This window comes from Xenopus laevis, chromosome 5L, assembly GCF_017654675.1.
Source record: "Xenopus laevis strain J_2021 chromosome 5L, Xenopus_laevis_v10.1, whole genome shotgun sequence".
Taxonomy (NCBI): Eukaryota; Metazoa; Chordata; class Amphibia; order Anura; family Pipidae; genus Xenopus; species Xenopus laevis.
This window is the reverse complement of record NC_054379.1, coordinates 32980425-32999289: the sequence shown is the minus strand read 5'-3', so window position 1 is coordinate 32999289 and position 18865 is coordinate 32980425. Positions and strand designations below refer to the sequence as shown.

Genomic DNA, 18865 nt, shown 5'->3' with positions numbered 1-18865 from the left:
AAAAAATAATAATCAGGGAAAAAACAGGCTACCCTTTAGATATTTCTGTATATAAAGTTATATGTATATTCAGATTTAGAACACATATTTGTATCACCTGTCAGACAGAGTGCTACTGTCCATGTTTGGTAGGACTGACACAAATCTTGGAAAAGGAATGGAACTTGGGGAAAGTGGGTGGGGTTTGAACAGGGGGTGTGGCTGCAGTTTTCCAAATTGCCTATATTGAAATGTAGGGAGCTGTTAAAAGAAAAACAAAACCCATAGACTCAAATCAAGTATTGTCTCAGGGGAAAGATCATAAGGAGAAATTGCCAGAATGCTAGTTTGTCTTTATCTGTCAATAAATCAGGACATAGCATCTGTCAGGCACAGGAGTTTTGTTTCACTCACCAAACAGCTTATACACATCTTTTCAGATTCTTTAAAGCAAGACTATTATTCCAAAATGCACCAACAGACATATCTTATATGCTATATAATGTATATATACATTTTAAACTAACAAAATATACCACACTCACAAGTCTTAGCATCAAAAAATAATATTTTAACAGTATCCGGAAACCAGTTACCCAGAAAGGTTTGCATTACGGAAGGCCATCTCTCATAAGGTCAATTATAAGCACATTTTTCATCATTTTTAGAACCTTTGTAATAATACAAATAAAATAATAATACAACTGTACCTTGTACTGTAACTAAGCTGCATGAATCTATATTGGTGGTAAAACAATCCCATTGGGTTTGATTCATGTTTAAATTATTTTTAGCAGATTTATGGTATGGAAATTCAAATTATGCAAAGATCCAGTTTCTGGAAAAACCCCACATCCCAAGCATTCTGGTTAATAGATACTGTACATGTGAATCAATACCAAGATTTTAGACCACTGTGTCCCTAATGTTCTGTTAAAAATATAGCTAGAATAACAGCCATAAAGCGTGACACTACTGCTGCCATGTGAGAGAAACCAAGGAGGTTTAACCATTTACACTTTAATCTGCAAGCTCCATTATTAGACAAAATGTACGTTGAATAATATTACACATAGTTTAAGGCCCATTGCTCCATCCTTTTTATTGAAACAGATAGAGTGGTGCAGCATCACACTGCTCTGTTGTCCGTTTCAGACAAACATTTTGCAGGATTTATGAGTTTTGCAGGATTTATGAGCTGCAACTCAATACCAGCCAAAATCACAAAATAGCATCAGGGTAGAGAAGGCTTAAAGCTGAAGTGTGCCATCTGGCATGATATCACCTATGTGTATGGCAAATCCAGGCTGTAGATGTGAATTTTATAGTTCGCTGTGAAAATGGGAATATTGTAAATTCAAGTGGACTTCTGTTTCTGCTGACACGACTTTGTCTTGGGGGCACAGACAGCTTTGAAGAAGCTTATTAAAGGAATGCGCAGAAAATCTGCTGGAAATAAGACACGGCCTGATTCCTACAGGCAGCTTGCTGGTGGCAGGCATCCTTGTGTTTCAGAGCGGGTGGCACCCCTTATGATCTAAAGTTAGTTCCTGTACAACAAACAGAGACCTGCTTCAGCTTTTCTGCCCAGGTTAAAATAATCGTGCAAACCAGATAAGGAGGGATAGAAATCACGTGTGAAGCAGTCCTGCAGTGCATCAATTCATTTTTGTCAGGGAACCCTCTAGAGCATTGCATTTAACTAGCAAATACTTGTATTTCAACATCTGTTACTATCCATTTAGATATTTTTTTTTCTATCATCCCATTTAGAAAGCCTTCAGTAAAAGAATCTGAACTGCGCAGCATTGCTCAACTGGACTATTAATTGGCACAATTCATTTGTTGTTCCACTGCAAGCTGGCTGGAGGTTAGTTAAACATAGGGTTGTATTAACCCCGTAAACACTGGAAGCGTTGCGTCAGAGTTACATAGGCCCAGTCGATAAATGGTATTTACCTTATTTCTATAAATAGGCAGTGGATTGGAACAGAGCCATTTGAAAGATGAAAACCCATTCCCTGCATTTTTGTATTTCTGCATGTATCCATGACCTCAGAATCGGCATTCCCTATAGACACCAGTATACATCTCCATCTAGTGGTCAATACACACCGGGCTGTTGCTGTTGATGGAATACAAACCCCCACTATGAGTGCTAAAATGTATTTTACAGTATATTAAAACATAATGTACTTACCAATATTGTGGCATGGCACAATATCTGCAAAGATCCCATGGCCTGCTGTACTTTCAAAATGACGAGTTTTCTAAATGTGTAGCAAGGAATTGCCTCCTGCCTGTCAGAACTGCATGCAGTGCACAAAGGTACCCCTCTATCACAACTGGAATTTATCATTCATGCAGGGGCATAAAATGCTAGCATTTGGAGGGGATATAATATTTGCATATACATTATATAATATATATTATTTGTATCACTATAATTTACTAAAACAAAAAGGACAGTAGCTACTGATTGTAACTGTCTAAAAGGGCTCATATGCTTTTGACAGACATATAGGATAAGTGAAACCCCCCCCCCTAATCTTGTAGGCATAACGAATAATATATGGGGCTGGCTTTACTTTGGGCTAAAAATTAATGCTATCTTTAAAAATGGCCACTGTACTGGAGCTCCCTATAGATTGGCTACGGTCCCTGTCCATGTTTCAAATGAGGGGTTGGAGTGTCCTAATTTGTCCCTGCCAGGTGCACAGTAGCAGGGGGATAGCCAATCACAGCCCTGCATTCACACACGCCAAGACAGGCTTAAGCTCCCTATCAGGTCAGCCTAGCTGCTGATTGGTTCCAATCCTACAGTGTAGCGTGCTGAGTGCTGCCGGCCCCCTGCACAGCCTGGGAAAGGAGGCAGCAAGAAGTGGAACAGATGGGAGGAACTAGTAGAGTTTTTGCTGACATTTTCTATAAATCACTACTTTTTTAATACATTCCTTCAATATTTAAAAGAGTGTAATGCACTGGCACATTCTAGGTTTTCACACAAGATGTCTCCTTTAAACCTCTTTATAGTCAGCTATAAGTAGCAGCTACTAAGATAGCCATGTGGCCTAATTTATATGTGTGTGAGTACAGACGCAGGGGCTTATTTATGAATAAAGGTATTAAAAGACCAATAACATAAAGAAAAATGTAAAAAAAATTCTTTCTACTTAAAGGGGTGGTTCACCTTTCAGATAACTTTTAGTATGATGCAGAGAGCGATATTCAGAGAAAATTTGCAATTGGTTTTCCTTTTTTATTATTTAAGGTTTTTGAGTTATTTGACTTTTTATTCAGCAGCTCTTCAATTTGCATTTTAAGCAATCTGGTAGCTAGGGCCCAAATTACCCTAGCAACCATGCACTAATTTGAATAAGAGATTTGAGTATGAATTGGAGAGGGTCTGAATAGAAGGATCAGTAATAAAAAGTAACAATAACAAGCCTATAATAATAGCCTTTCAGAGCGTTTGCTTTTTAGAAGGGGTCAGCGACATCCATTTGAAAGCTGCTAAGAGTCAGAAGAAAAAGACAAATAACTATAAAACTATCAAAAATAAATAATGAAAACCAATTGAAAAGTTGCTTAGAATTGGAAATTCTATAACATACGAAAAGTTACCTTAAAGGTGAACCACCCCTTTAACAAAAAAAAACACCAAGACATTTTTAACTTTAAATTAGCAAAGTCTTTTTTAAGAAGTAACTTATTGATTCTCCGCTTGCGCTCCTCTTCAGAAACGGCGGCAGGGCGCTCGATTTCTCCTCCCTGCCTTGTATAGCAGATAGCCAGGGAGGAGAAATCGAGCACCGCACGATGGTCGCCATGTCGTCGTGAAGTTAAATGTGTCTTGGTGGGTTTTTCTTTGTTAAATACAATTTTTTTTTTACATTTTTTTTATGTTACTGGTCCTTTAAACTGCACATGTCCAGTTGCCAATAGCATCCCATTACCAATTAGTCAACACTTGAAATTGGTAAGCAAATACATTACTGGTTGCTTCTGAATTCTGCACTTGTGCGAATTAGTGTTAGTAAATAAGCCACAGTTTATACAGCAATATGTGTAATACTGGCCACACTTCGAAGCAACAGACACTGGGCATGTTATAATGAACCACAGTACATTATATTTCGGTCATTTCATTTTACTTTATACAGGTATGGGATCCGTTATCCAGAAAGCGCCGAATTACAGAAAGGCCGTCTCCCATAGACTCCATTTTATTCAAATAATCCAATTTTTCTTAATTATTTCCTTTTTCTCTGTAATAATAAAACAGTAGCTTGTACTTGATCCAAACTAAGATATAATGAATCCTTATTGGAAGCAAAACCAGCCTATTGGGTTTATTGAATGTTTACATGATTTATTTGTAGACTGAAGGTATGAAGATTTAAATTACAGAAAGATCCATTATCCGGAAAACCCCAGGTCCAAACATTCTGGATAACTGGTCTTATAACTGTATTTATAAAATGTAACTAAGACCTAATTTTTTCCACTTGTTTGTTTGCTCTTGCTCCTGTGAAGGTACGACTGACTACATTTGGTGGATTACTCTTGATTATGCCTGGTTCATCAAGTCTGTCCACAATTTTCCTTATGCCTTCCCACAGCCATCATGTAGTGTTATAATCCTCCTACTAAAAATCAGTCTCTTTGTTTGTCTTAGTTCCTAAGGGAGCATAGTCTGGTATCACTGGGTGGTGAAATGAACAAGATTTTTTTAAAAAGAACAATAACAAGAATAAACTCCTGTTTTATCTCATGGCCTATATACGGAGATATGCCATAGAGCATTACCAATGGTACAATAAGGAAACCATTCTAGATGAAATAGATGCACAAAAATATCTAAATAAAAGTCTAACTAGTTCTACCTGACAGGATAGGGGTCAATTCTATCAAAATATTCAATAGACACTTTGTTGACAATGTCAAATTTCTATTCGTCTATTCGTCTTCATAAAGGCTTAAAAGATCCTTCTTGCATCATTTCAGTGACTTATACATAGCTTTCATGCCTTTAGATCGGTTTGTGAAAAATACAATGGGCATCATACCTATTTTATTAATCCATGCCTTAAGGCCTGGCCCTAGTCTATGTAGACGTAAAATTAAAACATTACATAATTCAATATGACTCTCTCTCTAAACGAATATGTTCCATGATATATCTTTATTTAAAGAAAAACTAATCCCTAACAATTAATGTCGCTAAATATGTTATATTTTATATACTGAATTTACAGCACCAGCTTAAAGTTTCAGCTTCTCAATAGCAGCAATGATCCAGGACTTCAAACTTGTCACAGGGGGTCACCATCTTGGAAAGAGTCTGTGACACTCACATGCTCAGTGGGCTCTGAGCAGATGTTGAGAAACTAAGCTTAGGGGTTGTTGCAAATTATCAAGTAGAAAATTAGGTTTGTCTGATGATAATTGCACTGCTACAGTGAATCAGCAGAAAAGAAGATGGGGAGCTACTGGGGCATCTTTGGAGACACAGATCTTTACTGCTAAAGGGCTGTGGTTGCCTTGGGCTGGTACAGAAGCCCAAAACATAATGTACAACATTTCTAGCTACTTCTTTAGTTAAGCTTTAGTAACTTTCTACATTTCTAGGTGTTCCCAATGGAAAGCTAAAGAATAGTAGAAATATATAGCTGTGCTAATTTTTTCGAAAATGTAAGTTTCACTATGATATACATGGTGGCTTTCTAAAATAACCTTGATTTGGTTTGTTTTATGATTTTATTAAAATATTTAAATTGCTGTTTGGTTGCTTGGACTTTATGCATTTTTATCCTTTATCCATTTTCACCAATCCTGTAATTGTTGTGCTGTTCTTCCTATAATATTTCACCCATACATAGAAATGAACTCTGGTGGCCTTCTGCTATAGCAGAAGTTATATGTGATATTAACATATGTCTGTCTTATTTTCATTTATAGGAACCTAGAATGGTATCTGAAAATATTTCCAGCACTTTAACAACTACCAGCAACATCAGCAATATCTATTGTATGCAGCTTCCTTTCATATAGGTATGGCAATATACTGTACATAGTCACAGAAGCATTCCTTTATATGACCTAGCTAGTCTTACTACTTGTGCTCAAGAGAAAGCACAGGATCCCTTGAGGATACAAACTAAAAAAAAAAACAGCTGAATCTTTAACTAAGTTTGAAAACCTTACTTCACTGGCTGCGGCATTCCCATGTCTCTGCTCAAGGCACACATAAACTTGTACATAGAAAAACAGAATGGAACCACAGAAGATTAACTGCAAACCTCAATTTATTCACACGCACATTCCCCCAGGCATACCTTTTTTACTTCTTCATTAGAGTTTTTGCTGCTCATGCTACCTAACTGTCCTACTTTTCTTCCTTTCACACCCATTATATATATATATATATATATATATATATATATATATATATATACTAAACAAGGTAGCTCCAGCACTCTCAGTATATAACCCCCTGAAAAAATATTCTCCATGCGTCTGTCCTATCCTAAGTGAAAAAAAAATAAAGTGTTACCTTTGGGGGGAGACAGACCATACCTGCTTTTCTCTTTATTTAGCATGATCTCTTCCAAAGACACCATTAGGCGGGGATTGGGAGAGCAAGCATTTAAGGAGAGAGCCACCTCCCCAAAAAAATATAAAATTTTTAAATAAACAAGCTGAAATGCCGCTCCTCATCTTTCTTATTGGGTGCACGTGCGCAAGGCTTAATTTACATACTAAACAAGGTAGCCCCAGCACTCTCAATATATAACCCCCTGAAAAAAATATTCTTGCATAACTGCAAGAGGTGGCTCTCTCCTTAAATGCTCGCTCTCCCAACCCCCCACTTATTGTGTCTTTGGAAAAGATCATGCTAAATAAAGAGAAAAGCAGGTATGGTCTGTCTCCCCCCAAAGGTAACACTTTCTTTTTTTTCACTTAGGATAGGACTGACGCATGGACACTGCGCGTTAGCTTATGCATGCTTTGTACAAACTTTGTAACTAAAAGTGTCTTTTTTAAGAAAGTTACAGTTCAGTTGTGCAAGAATATTTTTTCAGGGGGTTATATATTTAGAGTGCTGGGGCTACCTTGTTTAGTATGTAAATTAAGCCTTGCCCACGTGCACCCAATAAGAACGGTGAGGAGCGGCATTTCAGCTTGTTTGTTTAAAATTTGTATATTTTTTGGGGAGTAGGCTCTCTCCTTAAATGCTCACTCTCCCAACCTTGTTTGTTTAAAATTTTATATATATATATATATATATATATATATATATATATATATATATATATATTAGGGATGCACTGAATCCAGGATTCAGCCTCTTTCAGCAGGATTCCGATTCGGCCAAATCCCTCTTCCAGGCCGAATCCTTATTTGCATATGCAAATTAGGGGCTGGAGGGAAATTGCATTACTTTTTGTCATCAAGGTCTATCATAGAGCACTAGATAACTCACAGGAATGGACTAGGACTATGGCATAAGTCTTGGAGCTTTGAAGGGGTGGTTCGCCTTTAAGTTAATGCACTTTTCAATTGGTCTTAATTTCTTCTTTTTTTTTTTATTAAGTTTTTGAATTATTTGCCTCCTTCTAATTCTTCCCAGTTTTCAAATTGGGGGGTCACTAACTCCACAGAAAAAACAAATGTCTATAAGGCTAAGATTTATTGTTATTGCTACTTTATATTACTCATTACAGGTACATTCTATCCAGGCCCTCTCCTATACGTATTCCAATCTCTTGTTGAAATCAGTGCATGGTTGCTAGGGTAATTTGGACCCACAAAAACACACATAATAAAAAAGGAAAACCAGTTGCAAATTGTTTCAGAATATCACTCTCTATATCATACTAAAAGTGAATTTAAAGGTGAACAACCCTTTAAGTATAGCCCTAGCCCTGGAAGTTTAAACTGAAAAAAGGAACTCTGATAGAGAAGCCCATGTGTAGACCATAGAAGGAAAGAAATGCTGTGTTTCTTTTGACAGAGAACTCAGAGCAGCATTACTTTGAGGGTTTACAGGTGTATTTATATAGACCTTTCTGATAAAATGTACTTAGTTTTAACCTTTCCTTCTCTTTTAAGTAGTAAAGACCTTTGCCTCCTAAGATGACAGTAGCAGTCGTCACCGCTAGAGTCAGACTGGGCCTACAGGACACCAGGAAAAAACCGAGTGGGCCCCCGCTGACCCAGACCCACTACCTGCCTGCCTAATAACCTCTAAGGAGGAGGATGTTGTGGCTGGAGCAGGAGGGTGTGGGGGCCCCTGATATAGAAGCCCGGTGGGCCCCAGTCTGACCCTGTCCACCACCTATTCTTTTTAAGGCTTCAGTTGTCTTTTAAACATTGCCCTGTTAGCCTTCCACATAGATCTACACATTTCTTCAGCCAATGGCCCAAACATACAGAACCAAATAATAGTAAGATGCCTTGCTGAGACTTTTATTTTTTCCTTTACAGTTCATGTTCTCTTTGCATATGTGTCAGTAATATTATAAAGCATTACTGACATTAAAGAAATAATATATGCATATGAATTGCTGTTATGCCACATACACAAATATATTGATAGATACCAGGGCTAGCAGAGTAGCCTTAAGACGGAAAAACATTCAAATACATTTATAAATGCAAAGTGAGGTTATGGAAATACCCTTTGGTGGTTATTTCCAATCGATACATTGCATAGCTATATTGATTCCCTTAAGGAAAAAAAAGTCACAATAAATTCAAGAGCACTTAGTTATAGTAGATCTATTTATTATTATGCTTCGTTTAGATTGAAGAGGTGACTTCCCCAGCCACACTGGAAAAGCACACATTAACTGAAGCCGGTTCAGAGCTCTCCCTTTCATACATCTGAAGGAGACAGAGACACTGCTTAGTGATATTCCCATATATCAAAATGGAAATAGTGTGCAAAGTCTCATCTTGGCTGGGCTATATTTGTAGCTTGCACTATACGTATTTTATACCATCAAGAGAAAATAAGATTTATTTTTTTCTTTATTTCTACAAATGTTCTGTAAAACATTAGGGCACAGGTAATTGGTTCTTGGACCTTGGGACTGACCTTGCTTGTGGGGTCCAGTGCACTGAAAATGGGGTTCAGCATGAAGGCTATATAAGGGAGCGGTTCTTCTGTAAGTTAACTTTTAGTATGTTATAGAAATAGCAAACTTGAGAGCTGCTGAATGAAAAGCTTAATAACTCAAACGCCACAAATAATTTAAAAAAAATGAAAACTAGTTGCAAACTGTCTCAGAATATCACTCACTACATCATACTAAAAGTGAACGAAAAGTTGAACAACCCCTTTTAGGGTAAGGGAGATTAGTCACCCGGCAACAAATCGCTTCTTCTACAGGGACTAATCCCCCCAAACTGCCTTCCCGCTGGCTAGAATCTAAATCGCCGACGGGATGGCACTCTGAGCGATTCCTTTTCCTAAATCACTCGAAGTTGCCTCACAAGGAAATCTGACTGCCTTCCCGCATGTGATTTGCATTCTAGCCGGCGGGAAGGCAGTTCGGGGGAAATTAGTCATCCAAAGAAGAAGCGATTTGTTGCTGGACGACTAATCTCCCGAAATAGCAGCGTGTGCTCTGGCCCTTAAGGTAAGATTTGGGGTACCGATTTATTGCTTTCACTGTGTATGAAACAATAGGAGATTGATTGTTTAGTTCATGTTTCATAGCTCTGTTTGTTACAGGCTAAGGGGGCTGACACAAAGTAGCTTTAACTCAAAATATCAGAAAACATTCTGCTTTCTGCCCATACAATCTTATTTAGCTGCATGTTATTGTGAAGAAAAATTTTATATTATTCATGGACTTCATGTTGATGCTTATATAATTGGCCAAACCCTGAAAATGGTAAAATGTTCATTTAGCAATTGTGCAAAGTTACAGTTGTTTTTAACCAAATACCATTTCTCTTTCAGGGCTATTTTTAGAATATATATATAGAATCCCTTTGGGGAAGTGCCCTCCAACTAGTGGGACTGTTTAAAGGAATTCTGTGATGATTTTAATTTTAGTGTAGTTTTTATTCCTAAATTACACTGTTTACACTGTAAATAATTCACTCTGAAATTTATCAGAGCACAAGTCACATGACTCGGGGCACCTGGGAAACTGACAATATATCTAGCCCCATGCCAGATTTCAAAATTAAATATAAAAAAATCAGTTTGCTCTTTTGAAAAATGGATTTCAGTGCAGAAGTCTGAAAAAACGTCACATGACTCGGGGCACCTGGGAAACTGACAATATATCTAGCCCCATGCCAGATTTCAAAATTAAATATAAAAAAATCAGTTTGCTCTTTTGAAAAATGGATTTCAGTGCAGAAGTCTGAAAAAACATGTTTTCCCGTGACATTAACCCTTTAACTCAGTCTAACCCATCCATATTCTGTTTAACAGGAAGCCATAATCATACGCTCTGAAACATAAATTCAAATTATTCAGGTGGAAAATGACTTGTTCCTTATGCTTCGGCCGATCGTACAGTTCTTTTTTTTTTTTTTTTAGAGGTAGAGGTGAGGTCTTTAAATCCTTTCTTTATAAATTACAATCATACTGAATCGTATTTTGCTGTGGAAACCCAACATGGATTTCTCGCCTGTCCCTTAATTGCAGGAAATGAGGATTTATGAAGTGATGGTATTACAGAGAATATATACACAACTGCATTCTAGTTTTCTTCTGTGATATCTTTGGCTTCTCCCATCTTTCTATAACTATAAGATACATCTTGCGATACCGGTGACGTATTTTAGTATAAAAGAATGTACATACTTCTCAGAGTCGGTGTAAATCATAGCAGATTTCATAGCCCTTTCAGTAGTTTTCTCTATGAAGTATGGGCTGGGTGGCCTCTTGATGTAACCTTTTGGAAAAAAAGACAGTGCTTTTATTTTATGGTGTAAAGTGCTTTTAGCTCTAGGGCTCTGAACGTGAATGTGGTCAACAAACAGCTCCTAGATTTAAGCTTGATATAGCTTTATTTTCTGCCTCAGAGCGGACAGGAGCCAAAGGGGTTAATGGTTTATCTAAACGAAGATGACAAGATCACAAGAGAATCTTCACATATGACTCTATGGGCCAACACTTTGCATTATTTATGCATATTAAAATCAATCTCTCATCAGAAGATAACAAAAAGAAACAACCGTGTGTCTTCAGTACAGTAAATAGGAAGCTTGTTATATGGAATTGGAGGGGAAAAAAAGGTTTATGTAAATCTAAAGGTTTGAATTCAGTGTTAATAGCAGAAGGGGAGAGGCCCAAGAAGCATTTTGGGAGTTGTTACTAAAATGTATTCTTTCTATAGAATTTAATAGGCCCCAGTGGGAATAAACTCCCTTATTTAGCACTTGATAAAGTAATGGCTGGTCTGCCCCTGATCATCAGTTTTATTTTGTGTTTATTGTAGGATTAAACTGCCTTTACACCTTATTGCTACTTCCTATATGCGCCTTGATGCCCTGTTTCCATAAATATCTCCTGACCTTAAATGGAAAATATATCATGTATATTTACAGAGTAGATTCTGCTCAGCTTTCCCTGATTTACAGTAAAGCATGCTAGCACAGGAGAAATTGCATAGAGAACCGTATCTATGGTATGGAAAGGCCATACTTATTGCCCTGAGTACAAATTTAACAGACAGTAATGAAACTGCCCACCAGCGACCAGCTTGCTTGTCTTTCCCAAATAAAAAACCTTAGACCAAGCTTCTCTCAGATAGGGGGATAGCTTTCATTTACTCTACTTGAAAAACAATGCACCATATTCAGATCCATAGATGGACACAGCTGGTCACCAGATTGCCCCTTTAATGAGAATGTTGCATTTAAAGCTGACAGTTTATGTAAAATAACATATGGGAATGTATAACAGCCAGTGGATTCGTTAAGAACATCATATTTTGAGAACCTAAATTCAGAAACAAACATTAACGTCAGATTCCTTCACCATTTCTGTCGGCTGTAAATTAAACGTTAAAGGTAAATTAACGGAATTTTTGCAATAATCCTCCCACCTGCGCCCCAGTGCGCCAGCTTTTCTCGTGTCAAATCAGCTGCAGCTTTCCTGTCAATAGCAGTGCAAACTGTGTATAAAGATCTGGAGAAGCCACAGTGCATTCATTTTGTTTCTCAGTTACATTGGTTTGTGAATTGCCTTTCGCTGGGAGTCATTTTTTATTTATTTGTTTATACTTGCATAAGGGGGGGGAATTTATATTTTCTCCGTTACCTTCCCTGACGGCTAGGCAATCATAATGAACTACAGGAGGTACCATAAATATGCAAATTGCAGTGAAATGACTAGTTTTAGTGATTTTACCTTTGAGTGTTGGAGAACCAGAGAATGTAGCCATACAAGAGCTGCTTCTGTGTTACTGATTATCTTGTGGGATTTGTGTGTGTGTGTTTGTGTGTGTGTTTATGTGTGTGAAGACAGAATGATCATAGACAACAAGCTGGCATGCATAAAGTGATAGATATATGGAAAAACTGACAATTGATAGATAGCAAAATATGATTGATTGATTGATAGACAGACATGCGGATACATGATTGATAGATGATTCAAAGATAGAGTAGATAGATAGATAGAATCATAGATAGATAGATAGATAGATAGATAGATAGATAGATAGATAGATAGATAGAAATGGAGAGAGGTAGATAAAGACACTAGATAAACTATATACTAACTTATAGATCTAGATATGCAGATAGATAAAGAGAGAGATATTAGAAGAAAGGAGAAAGAGAGGCAGGTAGAGAAACATAAATGGATAGAGGTAGATAACGACACTAGATATACTATATAGTAGATCATAGATCTAGATATGCAGATAGAATAATGATAGATAGATAGATAGATAGATAGATAGATAGATAGATAGATAGATAGATAGATAGCTTAATAGATAGATATGCAGATACTAGATATATAGCTTAAGAGATAATAGATAGATAGATAGATAGATAGATAGATAGATAGATAGATAGATAGATAGATAGATAGATAGATAGATAGATAGATAGATAGAATAAAGGAGAGAGCGTGCCAGGTAGAGAAACAGAGAAAAGGATAAAGGTAGAAAAATACACTAGATATACTATATACTAGCTCATAGATCTAGATAGGCAAATAGATAGATAGATATGCAGATACTAGATATATAGCTTAAAAGATAATACATATAAAATACAATAGATAGATGGATGGATAGATAGATAGATAGACAGACAGAGAGAGATAGATAGATAGAATAAAGGAGAGAGCGTGGCAGGTAGAGAAACAGAGATAGGATAGAGGTAGAAAAAGACAAGAGATATACTATATACTAGCTCATAGATCAAGATAGATAGATAGATAGATAGATAGATAGATAGATAGATAGATAGATAGATAGATAGATAGATAGATAGATAGATAGATAGATAGATAGATAGATAGATAGATAGTAGGAGAAAGAGTGGCAGGTAGAGAAACTGAGAGAAATGGATAGAGGTAAAAAATACATTAAATAAACTATACAGTATACTGCATAGTATTTCTAGACAGACAGACTGTAAGATGCTACTATTACATTTGCATGAAGCATCCCAAATGTAGAAAGATTCCTACCAGATATGTTTATACAGTATGACAATTTTTTGTGTGTTTCTAATCAATGCTGATATTTGTGTCAGGTAACTCGCTCGCTGTGGGCTCTAATAAATGGTGCTAGCGCATTTTATCTATTGTTCATACATTTGGTACATTTCTTTTTTTTGTAAGTGTTAACCTGATCCATTGCATTCCGCTCTCAGACCGTGACAGTTATGGGACTCACTATCCAGAAACTCATTATCCAGAATGCTCTGGAATACAGGAATGCCATTTCCTAATTAAACAAATAGTTCTTCGTATTTCACTGATTTTGCTTTTTCTTTGCAATAATAAGACAGTATCTTGTACCTGAGCGCCGACATATTCCACATCATTCCATGCTGATGGCAAAACAATCTTACTGGTTAGTTTTCGTTTTTAACTGTTTTTAAAGCAGCCTTAAGGCATGGGGCTCCCAGTTACAGAAAGACCTGTGTCCAGAACCCCCCCAAGATAATTGATCTCTCCTCTGTATTTGCATGGCAGAAAACATTACTATTTTACTTACTTAACCTGTAACTGATTTAAAAAAGTAAAGGCAATGACATGTACGCTTTATTCTTTATCCGGCCATGGTTAAATAAGAGCAAACCCCCTATATAGGTATTTTTAGGGCACCAGTGAAATCTCCCAGGAAAGATAAAGGGCAATAGAGGAATTCAGCTCTGACTGGTTGTTACCAAGCATCTGGGAATTCCTCTGAGGAGTCAGGCTACTTCCACTTACTGCACCATTTCAGGGAGGGAACAGAGAGCATTACATCTTTAAAAAGAGTGGCTCTTTAGTGAAATCTTCCAAGTCTTGTCACCTTCCTCCCAGATCTGCAGTCTCTCTCCATTCTAACTATTCCATCTAGAGGCTGTTTGATCGTATCTGCATCTGTGAGCTGACTGTCAGCCTGCCTAAGCTGCATGTTAAATCATCTATAGTAGCTATATCAAGCTGGGATGATCTGTTAATTCTAAATTTATTAACCCTTGGAGTGCAGTCATCCTGCTTAATCTAGTGTATCTGAAATTAGCTTGAACAGACTAAACCCTTCCCGAAGATATGAGTGTGCTTTAGGTGAAAGAACCATTAATGAGCATTTACGTTCATGATAATTGAAAGCTATAGCCCTTGATGACTAATCGCTTGTTTTTAAAGAGGAAAGGTGAGAGCGTCGGCCAATGCAGGGGGTGGCGAAATGAGCCCGGCGCGCCGGCGGTTAACCCGGAATGAAGCAAAATGTCGTCAATCTGGAGTAGTGTGAAATAGAAGTCACCAATTAGTTAAATGAACGTGGGATGTTTCCGTGGTATTTTTTTTTTTCTCCTCAACTTTGAGATCAATAAATGACACCAACTGTTCATTTCCTTTCAAGCCATTGTCTTACATAATGAAATCAGTCCCTGGTCCCTTTTTCTCTGGAATATAATATATGCACAAAAATGTATATTGGTATATCGTTTTGTGTGTTGTCCGGTGAATAGGCTCTCCTTTCTTCCATTTATCCATTTCTGAATATGACACACACACACACTCACACACACGCACATCTGAATATGTTTATGCACAGATGCACATAAAAGGCATTCTGCATTCCCAGCAGTGAACTGGGTTAACCCAGGCAATTTCCATGGCCGCTCTCTTTCCCATAATTAATATGAAAGCATTAGAGTATGCACATATGTAAACCCCTACAGATATCCACCAAGATACCTCCCTTCTTCATAATGGCAATATTCCTTGCCTTTGATTTCAGACACAAACTGCTAGGCATGTTTCCTTTTTTGGTCATCACGTGCCTGATTTGCCTCTAATGTAGCCTAATAACAATTTTAGCATTCAGATGAAGCGATTTCATTCTGTGACTGCCTTTTCTATTAGATTTGATTTTGAGAAGCCCCAGTGGGTGCCTCCGAGGCAGAGATCTATCTGTGAGGCTGCAGCCGATTCAATAGCAGCCTGAGCTAACCTTGACCTTTCCCTAGACCCTGCTCCATCTGGTGCCAGGCTGTTTTTTTTTTTCCTCCTTCTTCTTGCTTTATGCATTGATCACGGCAGAATTGAGCGTCTCATCTTCTCCAAGGGCTAGGGAGACTCGAAAGGACAGCACATTTCAATATATGGAAATAATAAAGCCTCTTATGCAATCATAAATCTACATGCAGCCTTGTGATTTGAGATTTCATTCCCTTCCATCTATTTCCCAGGTAGTAGCTTGAAGCTGCAAAGCCAAAGATCATAGGACAAGGCAGACGTCATACTGGGGAAAAAAACACTCATTTACTTTAGGTTTTATCCTTGAAATGATTTGCTTATAAATGAGGTTTAGGGTTTTTGTTTTTTTAGTTCATCATGGATAGGTCAAGACACATTAATGAGTAAGCATATTCAATATTTTAAACTGTGCTGTCTAATCTTTATAAATATATATATGCAGAGAGAGACATATATGCATAGAACAAGCATATAAAGAACACTTGAGGCTAATTCCAAACAGGGAAATGTACTGCACATTAAGATATGATGATGATTGTTTTTTATTCCATAGGAAGAAAAAGACGTATGGATGTATAACTTTGTTTGTTAAGCGACGTTAAGGAGCCGCAGCACCGTACAATGCATAAAATTACAACATTTAAAATACACACAGGGAGGACAAGTCAGAAAATAAATACAATAAATATACCCAGTACACAGAACTCATATAAGGACACACAGACTTTAAGTGCTATGTGGTAAGAGACTGGAGATCTGGTGTTTCTTTCTATGGCTGACATTGATTGCCTGCTCATATCTTTAATATGTTTTTGTCTTGATCAAAGCAAGAGATGCAGAATAGGAGAGAGACGGAGAGGAGGGAGTATGGAAAGTCACATGGGCAGCCCATGGGCAGCAGCGAGCTCAAAGGAAATTGACTGACTGGCCGCTTGGGCGCATTTCAATATATGGAAATGACCAGAGGCTTCTGCAATAAATCAACACCCAGCACTGTCATTTTCCCAGTTTTTTTTTTTTTGCTTCATTTTTCTGATTTCTTTTTTCACCTCACCTCCGGAAACATCCCTTTTTTCAAGTGAGCTTTTTTTTTTTTTCTTCTTCTTCCTAGTAGCGTTAATTGGAGCGCGGTGTCAATGATTTCTAACACTTGCTGTGTACTTGTAGAGCTGATAGTGTTGTTTTTGTGTTTGATGTCTCCCTTGCATATTGCACATTGTTCCATGCCTCTGACACATGCTTTTATGTACAGACGGCACAGAAGTGTGAAGGGATGCTAGTGTGGAGCCGTGTGCAGGTGAACGACAAACCAACACCTCATGTCTCTCTGTCCCTTTCTCTCCGTCTGTCCGTCTGCATCCACACATGCAGATGCGCCCACACATATATAATCTCCCAGCTAATTACAACATGAAGCGCCGTTGTTCATTCGCCTCGTTTTTTTTTCTTTTTCTCCCCTCTCCAAATCACTACCATAAGGCATTTGTCTTCTGAGAAAGATTCTACTTGAGTAACCTTTTGCAGCATCTTGTTAATTTAAATAGAAGGGAAAACAAAATTCCTCGAAGAAGGTTTCTATTTAATTTAAGCTTTTTGATCTTTCGACTTGGTTTCCATTTCTAAAGCAGAAGCATGGTCTCTCCTGGCGGCTGTGTGCACAATAGGCATGCACAAGGGTCAGCGGTCACCACCCTATAAAACTCCGAACCTAATTAATTGCATTCAGAGAGATCTGTTTATGCAATATGACAGCCTTGAGGAGTTAACCATTTCTCCCCTATCTCCCAACACTCAAAAAGAACAGTTTATACAGGTAAAAGAAAACATGGAAAATAGTGGCAACGGCGCCAAGCTCATGGCACATACAACAGGTTAAACCACATCTCGAGGAAGATTCTCTTGATCAAAAAAATGTATTTTTCAGCCACAACTGTCAAGGTGATAGAAAAGAAGAAATGATTCCGAGTTATTAGTTTTATTATATTTTTCATCCACTGCTGCTCTCAAAAAATACATTACCTAATAACCTCCAGCAAATTTCATATTCAGTCAGGCTTCCATTCTCCCGTCCCAGAGTTTATTTCTTAATTATAAGAACACGTTTTGTATCACTTATATGACTAGCCACTTGATTCCTATTGATGGACTGCTCAAGCCAGAATCACAACGTACACCCCTTTTTTTGGGTGCTCTTTAATCATTTATTATTGTTGTTCTTATTTTGCACTTCTAATTGGAAAGAGGTACTGTACCACTGCTTTTTCAGCCCTTGGCCCTTTGAGCTTTTGGTCACCCAAAGCACTGGGTGTTAATATGACTTACCCAAGGTGACATGTGCATGTACAAAAAGAACATTTCCTTTAGTGACTTGCGGTCACAAAAAACTAAACTAAACCTTAACCCGCACCTGACTCTAACCCGCAAAACCTTAAACCGCACTCAACACTAAGCCACAAAATGTTGCCATTATAGGAGCTACACCCAACCTGTGTCATCTCTTTCTGTACACTTCTTCTGTTCACACCTCTGGTTCCAAGACATGTAACCTTTGGGAGCCATGGAGTTGTTTGCTTCTAGAATGTGACCCGCACCCAACCCTATCCTGCAGGTTGGCCAAAGTTCAACCTGAACCCGTCCAACCGATAGTCAACATGCAAATCAATAATTTCTGTCCTCCTTGGCACTTTTATCAAGGTCCATATATCAAGGTCATATACATATTTTTTTGACCACTGGGGCACTTATACATGTGAAGTGTGGTGCTGTCTGACATGCTCTCTATGGGGCATAATTATTAAAGGGTGGAAGTTTGGAATAGTTTCACCAAAAATGAAGATTCCTCTCAACATCGCCAATTTACTAAAAGGAGAATATGACATGTTTTGGACAATTAACTTGGCAGCGATGAAAGTTGCATTGGTCTAATTCTCATCTTTTCTCCAGGTGAGGAGAAATGTCTCTATGGAATACTCTCCAATTTTTAAAGAGCTCAGGAATTAAATTTCTAAAGGTTCAGACTGGCAAACTAACATTATAAAGATAGAGTAGCCACTTTTGAATCTAATTATCTACATCACCTGCTCTATGCTAATTGTCCACATAGGGCATTTCTTAATGGCGAAAATTCTCTAGAGAATTTTGCCCACCGCAATTTTATGGGGGGAAATATACTGGTGAATTTTCGATTTAGAATTTACTCCA

At 37.6% G+C, this 18865-nt stretch overlaps 1 long non-coding RNA gene across 1 annotated transcript; it reads left to right on the top strand.

Annotated features, from left to right (window-relative positions):
* Positions 1-807: 807 nt before the first annotated feature.
* On the top strand, positions 808-6034 carry LOC121393627. The gene is made up of 2 exons (XR_005961200.1): positions 808-1849; positions 5941-6034. It is a non-coding gene; the product is annotated as an uncharacterized LOC121393627 (long non-coding RNA).
* Positions 6035-18865: the final 12831 nt, after the last annotated feature.